We start from the raw sequence: 13,269 nt of genomic DNA, 5'->3' as shown, positions 1-13,269 counted from the left end.
TTGAGTTAGTTAACGTCTAACCCGAGAAATTCAAAATTGGAATAGAAAATATGAACAGCGGAGTAGAGAGAGGGGGGATAGTGTTATATATATTTGCATGTTGTTGTGATTTGAACAAGGTATATATGTATGTATACTGTTGGGAGTAAAAGGCGTCCATGGGTGCCAGTGACGTCGAGAGGAGGAGGAGGAGAAGGGAGGGAGGGAGTACCGTCAATGCGCCAAGTGTCGCGCGACCGTCGCCGCGCCCGTTAAACTATTGATCGTTTTGGGTTCTACCCCCCTCCGACGGTGGGTGGGTGGGTGGGAGCAAAGATGGCGGAGTGGGAGGAGAAAGAGGGAGGAGGGGCACCATCCATGCGTACCATCCACCACCAGTCGTCGCCAGTAAGACTCCAGGCGACGCTCCCGCTATCCCCGTCAGTCACGTGACGGACGTCGTACCAATCAGCTGTCCCGACTTCTCTCTCTCTCTCTTATTACTTTTTCCTCTCTTCTTGACTGTACTTTACTACCAACCATCCTTTGCTGGTAGTCTCTCAACATCATCATCCAACCTGGACCACCTTTTACTCAGTCCCTGGACAACAACAACAACAACATTTCTTCTTTCCATCGTCGTTTGGTTTCTCCTTATTCCGTTATTCGGTGCGGTTCGCTGCTGGTTTCTCCGGTTCTTCGTGGATTCGGTCGTGATGTGCTTGTTGGTCGACTGGGTCGAACGGCTTCCATGGAAATTTAAAACCTTTCCGGTGCGGGGCCTGCCCAGCTCGGCCTGATCAAAGACACACAGTTCTCCTCGTGTTCATTGTTGTGCCTTTTGTATTATTGAATTCGGATCATAAGGCACGCGGTGAATGCCAAGAGCACGGCCCAACATTCGTCACCTTCTCCACCAGCCAACCGACAACCCAAATAACAACAACAACAACTTCTATTAAATAACCCCCACCCCACGTTCGTATTATTCTTATCCAATAGTTTTATAACCAATATTTTGAATAACCCTCAACATGTCTAATTCATTCTGGTGTTTTTAAAAAAAGCCAAACCATCCGCCAGGATTCTACTATTATAATAATAAGTTGTGTTGCATGTGTCGTTCATCAATTTCTTATTTGTGCATATGATCAAATTGAATGTTTTACGAGATATTGCGTTATGAAATACACACGGAAGAATTGAAAATCCCTGAAAAAAAAAACCTTTTGTTTTTCCTCCTTCTTTGTTTGGACTAACATCAAAAATAAAAAGAAATGGGTTTGCGTTCGGATTAAGTCGGCCGATATTATACAAATGTGTTAAGTAGAAATGGGAAAGAGGAGGGTTGAAGCCTCTCGGTTGAGAGGATTGCGCAAAGCGAAGGGGAGAGAAACAGACGGACAGACGGACCTATTATAACATATTGAAGGGGAAAGGGGAATGAAAAAGAGACGAGACAATAATAATGCATGAGCTTCAATGAGCTCCATATACCACCACTACACTACACACCATAGTTAATCTATTGAAGTGCGTTAATATATACGCAGGACGGACGGACGGACACACGGGCGAGTATATAGCCAAAGGCATCGGGTCCAGTAACATCAGCTATAGACACACACAAACATATATACATACCCAGCAATGAATATATGTGTAGCCTACATCAAAGTGTGACTGATGAGAGAGGGCGGTTTATATTATACACACAGCATCACGCTCGAATTATTATTATTCAATTTAGCCTATTTTTCTTTTTGGGTGGAGGGGGGGGGGATTGACGTCTTCATTGCCGCTCGATCGATTTGGCCATTTAAATTTAAAAATGTATTTAAAGAAGAGCCGCATATAACAACAGTACCAGCAGCTAGCAGAGTAAATATACAAAGTTGTGCTACTCCCGTCTCTCTCTCTTGACATATTAATGCACATACAGTGGGTACCGAAAGTATCCGTACGGCTGAGAGGATCAGTAGGGAAAACGCGTTTTTCAAAACGCTCCCAAAAATAGAATTCTCGGTGGAATTCGATAAAAATTTTTTCAAAGGTTAATATTAGGGCGGGGTATCATGTGATTTTTTTTGGGAATTTTTCGACAACGCGATATGTGGTTTTTATCGCGTTGCGTAAGTATCCGTACGGCCGAGAGGCCTAGTAGGGAATGGGCTTACTTTGGAGGCCTGTCATTCGGTATCTACGTAATATTATAGGGTGGGAAAGTTCTTAAAAAAAAGAGCTGCATTAGCTCTATGTGTGGTCATAAGATCACATTTTTCAAATTTCATTTATAGTAATGAAATCGAAATTGAAAACACGAATTATAAGTTTTCCGTTTTCTTCCCCTCGATTCCCCATCACCAGTGTTGCCATATCAAAAATATTTATCCTTTCTCTTTCTCCCTCTTCCGTCCAAGGGAAGAAAGAGATTTTGAGATATGGCAACACTGGTGATGGGGAATCGAGGGGAAGAAAACGGAAAACTTATAATTCGTGTTTTCAATTTCGATTTCATTACTATAAATGAAATTTGAAAAATGTGATCTTATGACCACACATAGAGCTAATGCAGCTCTTTTTTTTAAGAACTTTCCCACCCTATAATATTACGTAGATACCGAATGACAGGCCTCCAAAGTAAGCCCATTCCCTACTAGGCCTCTCGGCCGTACGGATACTTACGCAACGCGATAAAAACCACATATCGCGTTGTCGAAAAATTCCCAAAAAAAATCACATGATACCCCGCCCTAATATTAACCTTTGAAAAAATTTTTATCGAATTCCACCGAGAATTCTATTTTTGGGAGCGTTTTGAAAAACGCGTTTTCCCTACTGATCCTCTCAGCCGTACGGATACTTTCGGTACCCACTGTACATATACGTGATGATATTGATAATAATAGACGGAGAGAGATGATGCACTCTGGAATATATTCTCATCTCCTCCCGAGTTATAATATGGTGCGGTTTTGTTCGGGATAAAAAGTTGGTTATTTCCCTATTTGACTCGATTATTTTAGAGTCTGTTGGATGGAAAGTCGAGTCCCCTTCGGGAGTTGCTCCTTATTCTGCTGGGCTCCTGATGATGAGCCAGCAGCAGCAGGAGCAAAGACGGAAAAGAGAACTTTGGCGCGTCACAGTTCTATAATGAGCTCTTCTCATTTCTGTCTCTCTGAGCTAGCAGCAGCAGCACAGAGCTGCTAGTCTGCTAGCTGCTCCCCAACTTCAATAATCCGCTCATCGCCTAGATGAAAGTTTTCCCAGAGAGAAATGAACATCAAAAGGCTCTGTCTCTCCTCCATCTCTCTGGGTGGATGTATATAGTGAATAAACTGGCACTAGACTCGCTCTCTCTCTCTCTCTCTGTGTATTTTACTTTATTTAGCAACTCGCAGAGCAGAGTGGACTACTAGCACTATATAGACGCTGGCTCTTGTTGTGTCTACATGATTATTATTCCAACAACGTCCTCCGTGTCTTCGCAGTGCGTTCCTGATGTTTGGTTGGAGAGCAAATCATCGCCAACCGTCAGCAGCCCCCCCAACTAAAAAAATAAAATAAAACAGCGGACTTTCTTTTGTTGATAAGCGAGCGTCTCTTCTACTACGTGCGACTACGTGTGTATAATTCCTTTCGTCATCACATTCGGTGAACTCTGAGGGACCAACTTTGACTCGCTCCCGCGACCCTCCCGCACCCAACATCAAACGAATAATATATATATAACTTATGAGACGAGGATCAGCGCCTAGCTGGGCTCTCGGTATCCGCTAGAGAGAGAATCGGGTCGGCATATGAAATTGCATTTAAAAAGAAAAACAGGATACTTGAAGAAATTTGATTTAGTTGACGCCAGGAGTTTTGAATCGATCCTTATTGCGTAGATAGACGCCAAGTATATTCTATAGACGTGAAAGAGTCGGATGTGTGTATAAGCTGCAGAAATATAATGAATGTAGTCATAATAATAGGATAGAAAATCTTCCCCAAGTTTTTGGAGGAGCATCAACTTTTTCTTGGCGGAGGAGGATAACATCTCCGCAGCAGCTCGATCGATCGCCGGCTGGAATTGAAGGGCGGAGTGAGGCAGCACACACAGCGCCCAAGAAGAAGAAGTTGAGAATAAGGAGCCTGCACGTACATGTGTGTATATGTATAGAGTTCGGCCGAAATAAGGCTCATATTATTATATTCTTCAGCTGCTGATGTATTCCATTCTTCTTGAAACTGCTCTATAGTACAGTACCTCTCGTCCAAGGATCGAGAGATATGCTGATCCTTTTATATTATTACAAAAAGGAGTGAACGTTATAAGGCGCCAAAGAAAGAAAGGAAGAAAGAAAGAAGAAATATCTCTCTCAATTTGACATGTGAAATATATACAGCTTCATCCTTTAGATACAGGCAACAACTTGCAAGGTTTACATTTATTCTAAAGCGTATCATTTTCCCATTGAAAACGGCCAAACGATCCTGGCGGATTCTAAAAAATTGTGTCCCTTTTTTCTTATTTCCTTTTTTTTCGGGGTGTTCGAGATGGCATCGATGTTTAAAACAAGCAAGTTCCCTTTTATAAGGAGAAACACGGGACGGAACCATAACTATAATTACACGTGTGTGTTTGTGCCCAGGAGTCGTGGGGATCGATCGAGCGGTGGTGGCCTGGCGTGTGTATACACGGCTGGATACAGCAGCAAGCGGCAGTTTTTATCGAGCTCTCCATTCTCTCTTTCTCTCTCAGCCAGCCCCTAATATATATAGGAGACAGCCCAAATCTATAAATGAATGCGGCTGTTGACCTTCCAGTCGGCATTCGATTGGAAATCGTTAGCCAATTGATTAACTATTGAATAAATATAGGCGCCCGATGTAATATGCTGAATTGAAACGGGCGCTCGATATTATCGAGCGCGCCTTTTTTTGGGATTCTATTTTTACTATTTAAAAGAGAAAAGAAGATAAAAAGCCTGTCAGTGTGTGCAATGTTGGACACACAGAGGCAATAGATCGCCATAGAGCAGCTAGCCAAAGGAGGTGGTCCGTTCATCGATTAAGCAACGCCATGACTCCACGGTGTTGTTTCATCAACAACCAAGCGACCTTTCCTTTTTTTTCTTTTTCCCCCTTTTATATTAGACCTTTTTGGGTTGAATACATACATACAACACACACTCCTTTCGCTCGAGTGCTGGCTGTCTCCTTAGATACGTTTCGTATATCGTCTGCTGAATTTGATGCTCACCGAAAGAACATCAGCAGCATTTAATATCAAATACGCGTCGGCTAACATTTATTATACTACTCTATCTTCTGTCTCGAATGTATTGTAACTAGTAGTAAGGTTAGTGTAGCAGTACATATAGCTAGATGCCGGCCATCTAGAATTTCGTGAATTGAGTTTGGGGTTTACCAAGGGTTCTTTTTTTTCTTTTTTTATTCCTGGGCCAGGCTATACACATGCCAGCCATGCAATGGTGCAATTAGACGACCCTCTCCTCAACTTCCCATCTATACCTCCTTTCCCATTCCCTTTTTTTTGCTCGACAGTGTAACTCACCCCCCACGTGAATTCCCAACGGGAGTCAAGTTCTATATATTTCAAAGGTAGCAGAGAGAGAGAGAGACCCGCTCTCTTTCAACTCTATTGAATAAACAATCACGCAATCGTAGTAGTAGCAGTGCTATGGCAGAAGAACGTCCGGTGTGTATAGCTATAGCTGCTCAATCTCCCTTATTTCTTATCCCGTTTCGTTTCTTCTTCTTTTATTTTGGCAGACCGGGCTCACACGGGCGACGTGTCTCCTCCCGTCAATAAATCGTAGTAAGCAAGGCCTATATAGATATAATAGATCTATATGTGTGTACCTTTATCGAAATAATTCCTTGTCAATATAATACGACCAACGACGAAAAGCCGATAAGGATCGAAGACTTTGATGGACATGCGATTGCGTTGGAACGCTAAACGACGAAAACTGACGACTGCGCTCAGAGTCTAATGGCCTGAGAGGGCGATTAAGATATTACGGGAGAATAGAAGACAAGGAAAAGAAGATGCTCAAGAGTCTCGTCGTCGTCGTACATTTTCATTTGAGAGGAGAAAAAAGGATCGACAGATGATCGCATCAGGGATTGAAGGCAACTCACTCTGTAAGGAGGTGTACATGCGACCGTCGAGCGACGCCGAGAGCTCGGACTGATGATGACATTGGATTCCGCTGGGACGTCGGAGAAAACACGGACGAAGCTGATTGAGATAGTCTTCTCCTCTTTTCGAAACCCTGCTCCTGCTCCTGCTGCTGCTCCTTATATATATCCAGGAAAGAGAGAGAGAGGAGAACGAAAAAAGATCCTTGTGACAATATTCTGCGCTTCTGTTGCTGCTGGTCCAATTTTTTGTTCGTTCGCCCACTCTTTTCTCATCTCTTTTTTCCAATACGTCTAAGTGCTGGGGCTCCTTTGAACTAGATCAAATCTATCTGGCCCAGTCTCATCCTCTCGCCCTATTGTGAAAGGGTGTGTGTGCTGGGCCTTATACTATATATATGCTCTATTGTATTGCGCTAGATATATTATAGATACTTTATGGATAGATATATGTGTGTGTGTGTTTGTATCGAAAGACGGAATAGAAAAGAAAAGGAAAGTAAAAAAAAAAAAAAAGACATTCTGAATGGTTTTTCTTCATCTTGTTTGGCTTTCGCTCAGAAATCAAAAGGACCCCGAATCCCGATTTCTTTTTCTCTCTCCCCCCTCTCTCTTCCCGTTCGGCAGCCATTGGGAAACCTCTGGTCGCCATGGTAACCTTTCTCTCTCTCTCTCTCTCTCTCTCTCTCCTTCGCCCATCGATCGGCGGGACCGCAAAATGAAACTGCTATATACTACTAGAGAGAAGCCCGTGCTACGTAGTACGGGCGTATACCGGAGACTCGTCCAACCCAAAGGAGAGGGGACGGGCGTCTATCGTAGCCTAGTAATAGGGAAGGGTAGACGTGGTGTTGTCATGACAACGGGAACCTTCTTCTTCAATATGATGAGAGCATAGAGCACCCCTTTCCAGCAGCTCTATCTCTCCGACGATACACGATACTACTCGGCTCTCGGCTCCTCCAAGCGCAGAGAGCCCAGCTCTCTTCCACTATACACACACTTGACAGCATCCGATCCTCGCTCTCTCTCTCTCTCTCTGCTAGACTACGACCACGTCGCTCTCTCTCTCTCCTTCTTTAGTCCCCGCACTCTATTGCAATCAAGTCAAATTGGGGAAGCGAAAACAAGAGAGGGAGAGAAGAGTTTTCCGGCTCTTGACGTGAAATTGTCGATTGCATTTTGGGCTTTGATAGAAATGAGTTTCTTCTTCTTTTAAATACAGATGACGACCGAAATCATAATCGGCAATCTTTTCTTTTGGGGTTCGCATGTGCGCCCAGCCGCCCACTCGCGGTGCTATGAAATACACACGACCGGATGCTGCTGCTGCTCTTGTTGTAGTATATTACCTACGCTTTTTTTTAGTATTATTTTTCTTTGTTGTTGGCAAAGAAAATCGAGAGGAAAAAACTCATCACCGGGGTTTCTGACTGATGTTTAGTAGTCTCACGTTTCATTCCGGTCGGTTCGCGTTGCCATGGAGATATCAGCAGTTAGGAGCCCAGCAGCCAGGGAAAAACCAATCTCCGTTATGAAAAAATTGTTTGCCGATATGTTGTACATATACACACTTTCCTCTATTATATTTCGAGAGAGAGAGAGAGAGAAGCTCTGCTGTTGTGCAGCAATATATAGGAGAAGCGGGATCATGGTCCTGTTTTTTTTATTTTAAAAGAAAAAAGGCAAAGAAAATGAAAAGCGTGTGTAATCATCTAGAGGAAACGACGCATTTTCGGATGTGTTTCCGCCCCAATTGATTTGCGTCACGGCACTGCTATCGCTACCTTTCGAATGACGCAAGCACTTTTAGGGATTCACTTTTCCTATTGTTTGGATGGCCACTCGCTAGATGGCGACTGCTTGCGGTTCCGGAAGGAATCCAGCGCAACATATTTGAAAAAATGAAACAAAAAAAAAAGGGGGAATTTATGTTGGGAGAATGAATGATGGGCAGACAACATTGGACGACCCCCTCGTCGCACTGGAAAGGGAAATAAATACAAAATACCGAAACAATTCCTCGCCGCATTCTTCATCGTCATTTATTTCGGCGCACATGTTCAACAGCAATTATCCGTCCAATTTGGGTTTTCCCTTCTTTTGATTCCTTTTGTATTTAAAAAAAACTATAAAGAAAAAAGGGAGAAACATATTTGCCGAAATTTGCGATGCGCATTTGATTTCATTGTTTTCCATTCGATCCGCTCCATAGCGGCGCCATCGGCGCATCTCAATTGTTTTTCTTCTCTATTAACTGCCTCCCCAGAGATGGACGTTGTAATGTTGTATGTCAGTCCCACTTGTGTGTGCCCGCGCTGCAATCACATAGAGCGAGTCAATAAAATTTCGCCGGGGCGCCGGGCCAAAGATAATAATCAAAATAAAAAAAAGATAAGTGAAGCCCAAAATGAAAAATGAAAAAAAAGGGGGGCAGGACAAAGTGTGTCCGAAACAAGAAGAGGAAAAAGATGCGATTGATGTTATTACAGGGACGAAAATGTCGCCGATAGATAAAGAATCAAGTGAATCGCATTCAATCCCATCGTTATTCTTCGTGTGAATAAAAGAGAGGCCAGCAGATCTAGACGCAGTTTCCTTGCCGGATTTCTCTCGTCGCTGTGTGTGACGAAATGAAATCAATTTGAACGAACGACTCTCTGGATACTGGCGTATACGGAATAAAAAGAGGGAGGGTGGACTTCTCACGAGATTTTGAGGGCGGTATATATAAAAGGATGAGAATTGTGTGACTGTCCCCTCCTTGTTCCTCTGGGTTCAATACGGCTAATGGGCTCATGTCAATGTAAAAAGGAATAAGCGGTTATACAACTCCGGCCGGGTCCAGCTCCACAGCTCCAGCAGCAGCAGGGACTTATATATACACTTACTCCACCCCCTTTGGCTGTAGTGGCAGGACCATAACCACGATGTGTCAACCCTTGTCACCGCCCCATGTATCTATAACTTTCGTGACACATTATTCATCAGCGTGAAAAGCTTTTGGAACAACCGCAGCCGCTCAATTGTGGCCTGTGTATGTCGAGTCGCTGTCGGCATGGATTCACCCTCTTTTCTCCATTCGGTCACCGCCCCATCATCTGTGCAGTTTTCCGGTCTATTTTATCCATCCATCCATCCAGCCACCCATCCAACCAACCACCCACTGCAAGGAAGTGGGAATATGTGGGGGATTATTGTTGGGTGAAACAGTTGAAATAATTGGATTGAATCGTTTGGCCGATGCGACCAACCGACGCCAATCTCATTTCAATAATGCACTCGCCCGTGTCTGAAATTTCCCAGTCTGGGGCGGCAATAGTTCGACTGGCCCATCCGCACTTTGTGGACATTTCGGTCGCCTGGATAATATTCAGCGGGGCTTAAAGGAATCTTTTTGATACTCTATAGGCGACGACGAGAGAAGAGGACGGGCGGTGGATTAAGCGCGGACCGGCTCATGTGGAAATGAGAAAAGATGAAGAATAAGGAAAGAAAGAAAGAAAAAAAGAAGATAAGGGCAACGAACAGGGGGGTGAAGAATGCCGGCCACTGCGATCAAGCCCACACAGTCAAACATTTCAAAGTCAAAGAGTCGATCTACCTGAATGATTCTTCTTTCTCTTTCTCGCTGCTATAGGCCTACCAACCAGCCAAAAGATTGTCATTTGAGAGAAAACTGGGAAATATGTAAAAGCCAGTGCAGCATAGAGAGAGAGAGAGAGAGAGAGGCCTAAACATTCCAAGCGTGTATTATTGACCGTGACATGGTTCTCCTTCATGGGCTTTTGGGGAAAAAAGGAAACGACATCGACCCCAAATATCTGCCTTTCTCTTTAACTATCTGACTCTGCATGGTGGTGGACCAGCTACAGCATGAACGACGAGTATATAGATATTATAATATAGTAGTACATCCACAAATATGCTTCAATATTTATTATTAGAGAGAGAGATATTATTCCCAGGACAAGAGAGCGACTCTATAGTCTATACCCTTCATTGTTTATACACCCACATGCGTATACAACTATGCGGCTTATCGCTCGAGTCCTCTTGTCACCAATTCCGGACAACAACAACAACATTGCCTCTAGTATTTATTTATAGACATGGGCAACCGCCCGCAATATTATCTATCGGTTCAATCTCAATTTTTGGTTTCCCCATTTCCTCGATCTTGATAGGAGCCTAGCAGGATATGCAGCGCTCACCAAACATTGTTGACAATTCCAAACTGAGCACTGATGGCATTTCGACTAAAGGGTACCTAGATAGTTATGCGGGCTTGTCTAATATACAAATGGAGTCAGAAAGACACCCCAGCAGGTGAATGATCAACAAGGTACTTGTCCACATCAAATAAAAGAGATAGGCCCCCATACCAAAAATCCATAGATTTGAATGTCGAACTCTTGCTGTGATCGAAAACGTTGCCCAACGGGAATATAACAAGCCGATCTTTTTGGGAGACAAGAACAGCCAATAACCCAAAACAAAAAAAAAAGATCACGGATATGTTATAGAGACAAGTCGACATTAGTCTCTTCTGGGTTGCGTGTAAAGTATTTTCAGTTTGTTTGTTGCTGTGTTGGAAATCGTCTAATGTTACCATTGAGGATGAACACCAAAAAATGGGCGAGAGCCACAGCACGAAAAGGGGGAAAAGCAAAAGGCCAGCCTCGAATCTCATAGTGTGGCGTCAGGGTGACAAAACGAAGCCAAGACGCGAGTAGACAAGGCGCGGCACTTAACGAATTAATCGAGCTTGCCAGACAACTGATAATACTCTTCTTGCCCCTCCACCGCGTCTGTCTGTGTGTGTATAACTATATAGGAAAAAGGCGCAAAAGAAAATGGAAGAGAAAAAAGATCGAGATCGGGAAAGTCAGTCAGCCCCCCCCCCCTTCTTCTCGCATGTTAGCGCATTAACAAACGACCTGCTGGTCCAGCACACACTTTCCATCCATCGCTCCTCAGCGCGGGCAAACGGCGCGGGCCCTTCCCTTTTTGTATCCATGAGAGCTGCCAAGGCTGTCGACTCAACTCTTTCATCATTCCGTCCCCGTTTTCAAGTGTTATTTTTCCTGTTACACAGTCTAGGCCGGGACACACACAATAGAAGAGACGAGCACTCAAAATTCGTGTCATTTATTTTTGGCCGATCGAATTCGGATCGAAAGCTCATCGCTCTCTCGGTCGTTACAGAAGCGTCGCCGGTTATCTTATAATAAGGCCAAAGAAGAAGTTGAAGATTGTCATCAATCAGCCGCTTGGATCTTTGCGCCAGCAGAAACCCTTGGAGAAAATACCCAAAAAAGAAAAAAGAAGAAGAAGATGTATAGAGAGAGATAAGATTGAGGAATATAAGGACATGGGTATATAAAATAGGCTCATTGATATGGACGATGCAGAACCCAATCGTGTGTGGGCAGCATTGAGTGATTCAAGTCCACCGGTGTCCTGTCACTTTGTATAAATATACTCTGCGTCAATGTAAAAAGAAGAAGATAAGAAGATAAAGCCACCTCGCCTTGAGGAGAGTCTACTATAACTCTATTTCCTTCGCTAGTTTCCCGAATCTCCGGGTGTGATGAGAGACAAAAAAAAAGCGAACCCAAGGGTGGCGAAGCAGGAGCCGACTTGTATATTTAATAATACGGGGATGGGGGGGAAAAAGAAGAAGAACGAAAACGGCACGGTGATTTGATATGGAATGACGAGATGACGTTGGCAGAGTACACTCTGAAAGAACATCATTGCACAGGGCGAAAATTGAATCTTCCGCTCGACTAGATTTATCCTAAACGATTCGGACGCAGGAGCAAAGGGAGAGCTCACACTTCAGACTCGGCGTCATTTCTCTTCTCTATAAATATATACAGACACAGCCTATACGTATACATAGGGAAGAAAAAAAAACAGCGTCATCGACTGTCTGTTAGGCCCCTTATTCGTGTCTCTATCTCTCTCTCTCTCTCGGAAATTTCTGTTCTATATTTTCTCTCCCCTGGCAGCTGACGGAGGAGAAGTAGCACACGCCCTTCGGCGGCCGATCAAAAAGGTCTCAATATACGGCCGCCGACTCTCTGATGTGTGTGGTATATGATATCACTGACCGTTGCGCATTTGATGGGTTTCATATTCATATCGAAAAATGTGAAGCGCAAAATAAAAAAAAATAAAAAAAGAAGAAGAAAAAAGATCTTCTTCTTCTTCTCTTATTATAAGTAAACCACGCCGACGAATAACGTCTAGAATTTCCAAGGGAAATAACGCCGCGACACGTAAATAATAATCTCATAAGTTATTCCCCCCGCACGGCGGTCAATCGAACAGTCGCTAACACCGCGCCGGGGCCTGTGTGTAACCAAGTTCACAAATCAATTTGAGAATGTGATGATGAATAGGAGGATGCGCTCGCTCAAAATTCATTCCAGTGTTGCATAACACATTAGTAAATTAATACGCCGAACTTTTCTTTTTGTATTATTATTTTTCGCCATGAGTCAGGCCGTCGTGGTATAGAGGCGCCAGACACAGCAGGCCTGGGTTTTTGGTTTCTGCGTTGGCGTTATAGTTTGCGTTAGTTGGGCTAAAGGCCATTCGATATGGGACGATCCGTCCCACGCTCTTCCCATAACCCATCGATTCGACTCGCCTCGTTGTAAATACACACACTGACTCGTACTCGTACCTCACTCTATCACCGCTCAAGTGAAAAACAAAATCAACGGCCGCCGACCGTAGATTTCTCCCTACAGATAACGAAATTCCTAACCCAATGTAAGAACTAAATGCATTTCAGTAGTTTAGTGTCATAGGCCATCGAAGGAAGAAAGTCATTCCCAATCGGCTTTGAAAATCATTTGAGACCGTCGGCATGATTGTGTGACGCCTCGTTTACCGTTTTGACGAAACAAATTGTGATGCCAGTTGAAAGCATTCGGGGAACTGCTAAGAGATTGTCAAGCGCATAAGGCTGATGGGATATAATTGAATGACTTGGCGATAGATACCATCACCGAGCGTTTTAGCCCTGATGGTATCAAACCAGATGTTGATTTTGGGGTATACACACACAACAACAACAATCCCCTGGATCGCGCCCGTAATTCAATCAACAGTTCAACCAAA

This window comes from Daphnia pulex, chromosome 4, assembly GCF_021134715.1.
Source record: "Daphnia pulex isolate KAP4 chromosome 4, ASM2113471v1".
Classification (NCBI taxonomy): domain Eukaryota; kingdom Metazoa; phylum Arthropoda; class Branchiopoda; order Diplostraca; family Daphniidae; genus Daphnia; species Daphnia pulex.
Note: the sequence above shows the minus strand (reverse complement) of the source record.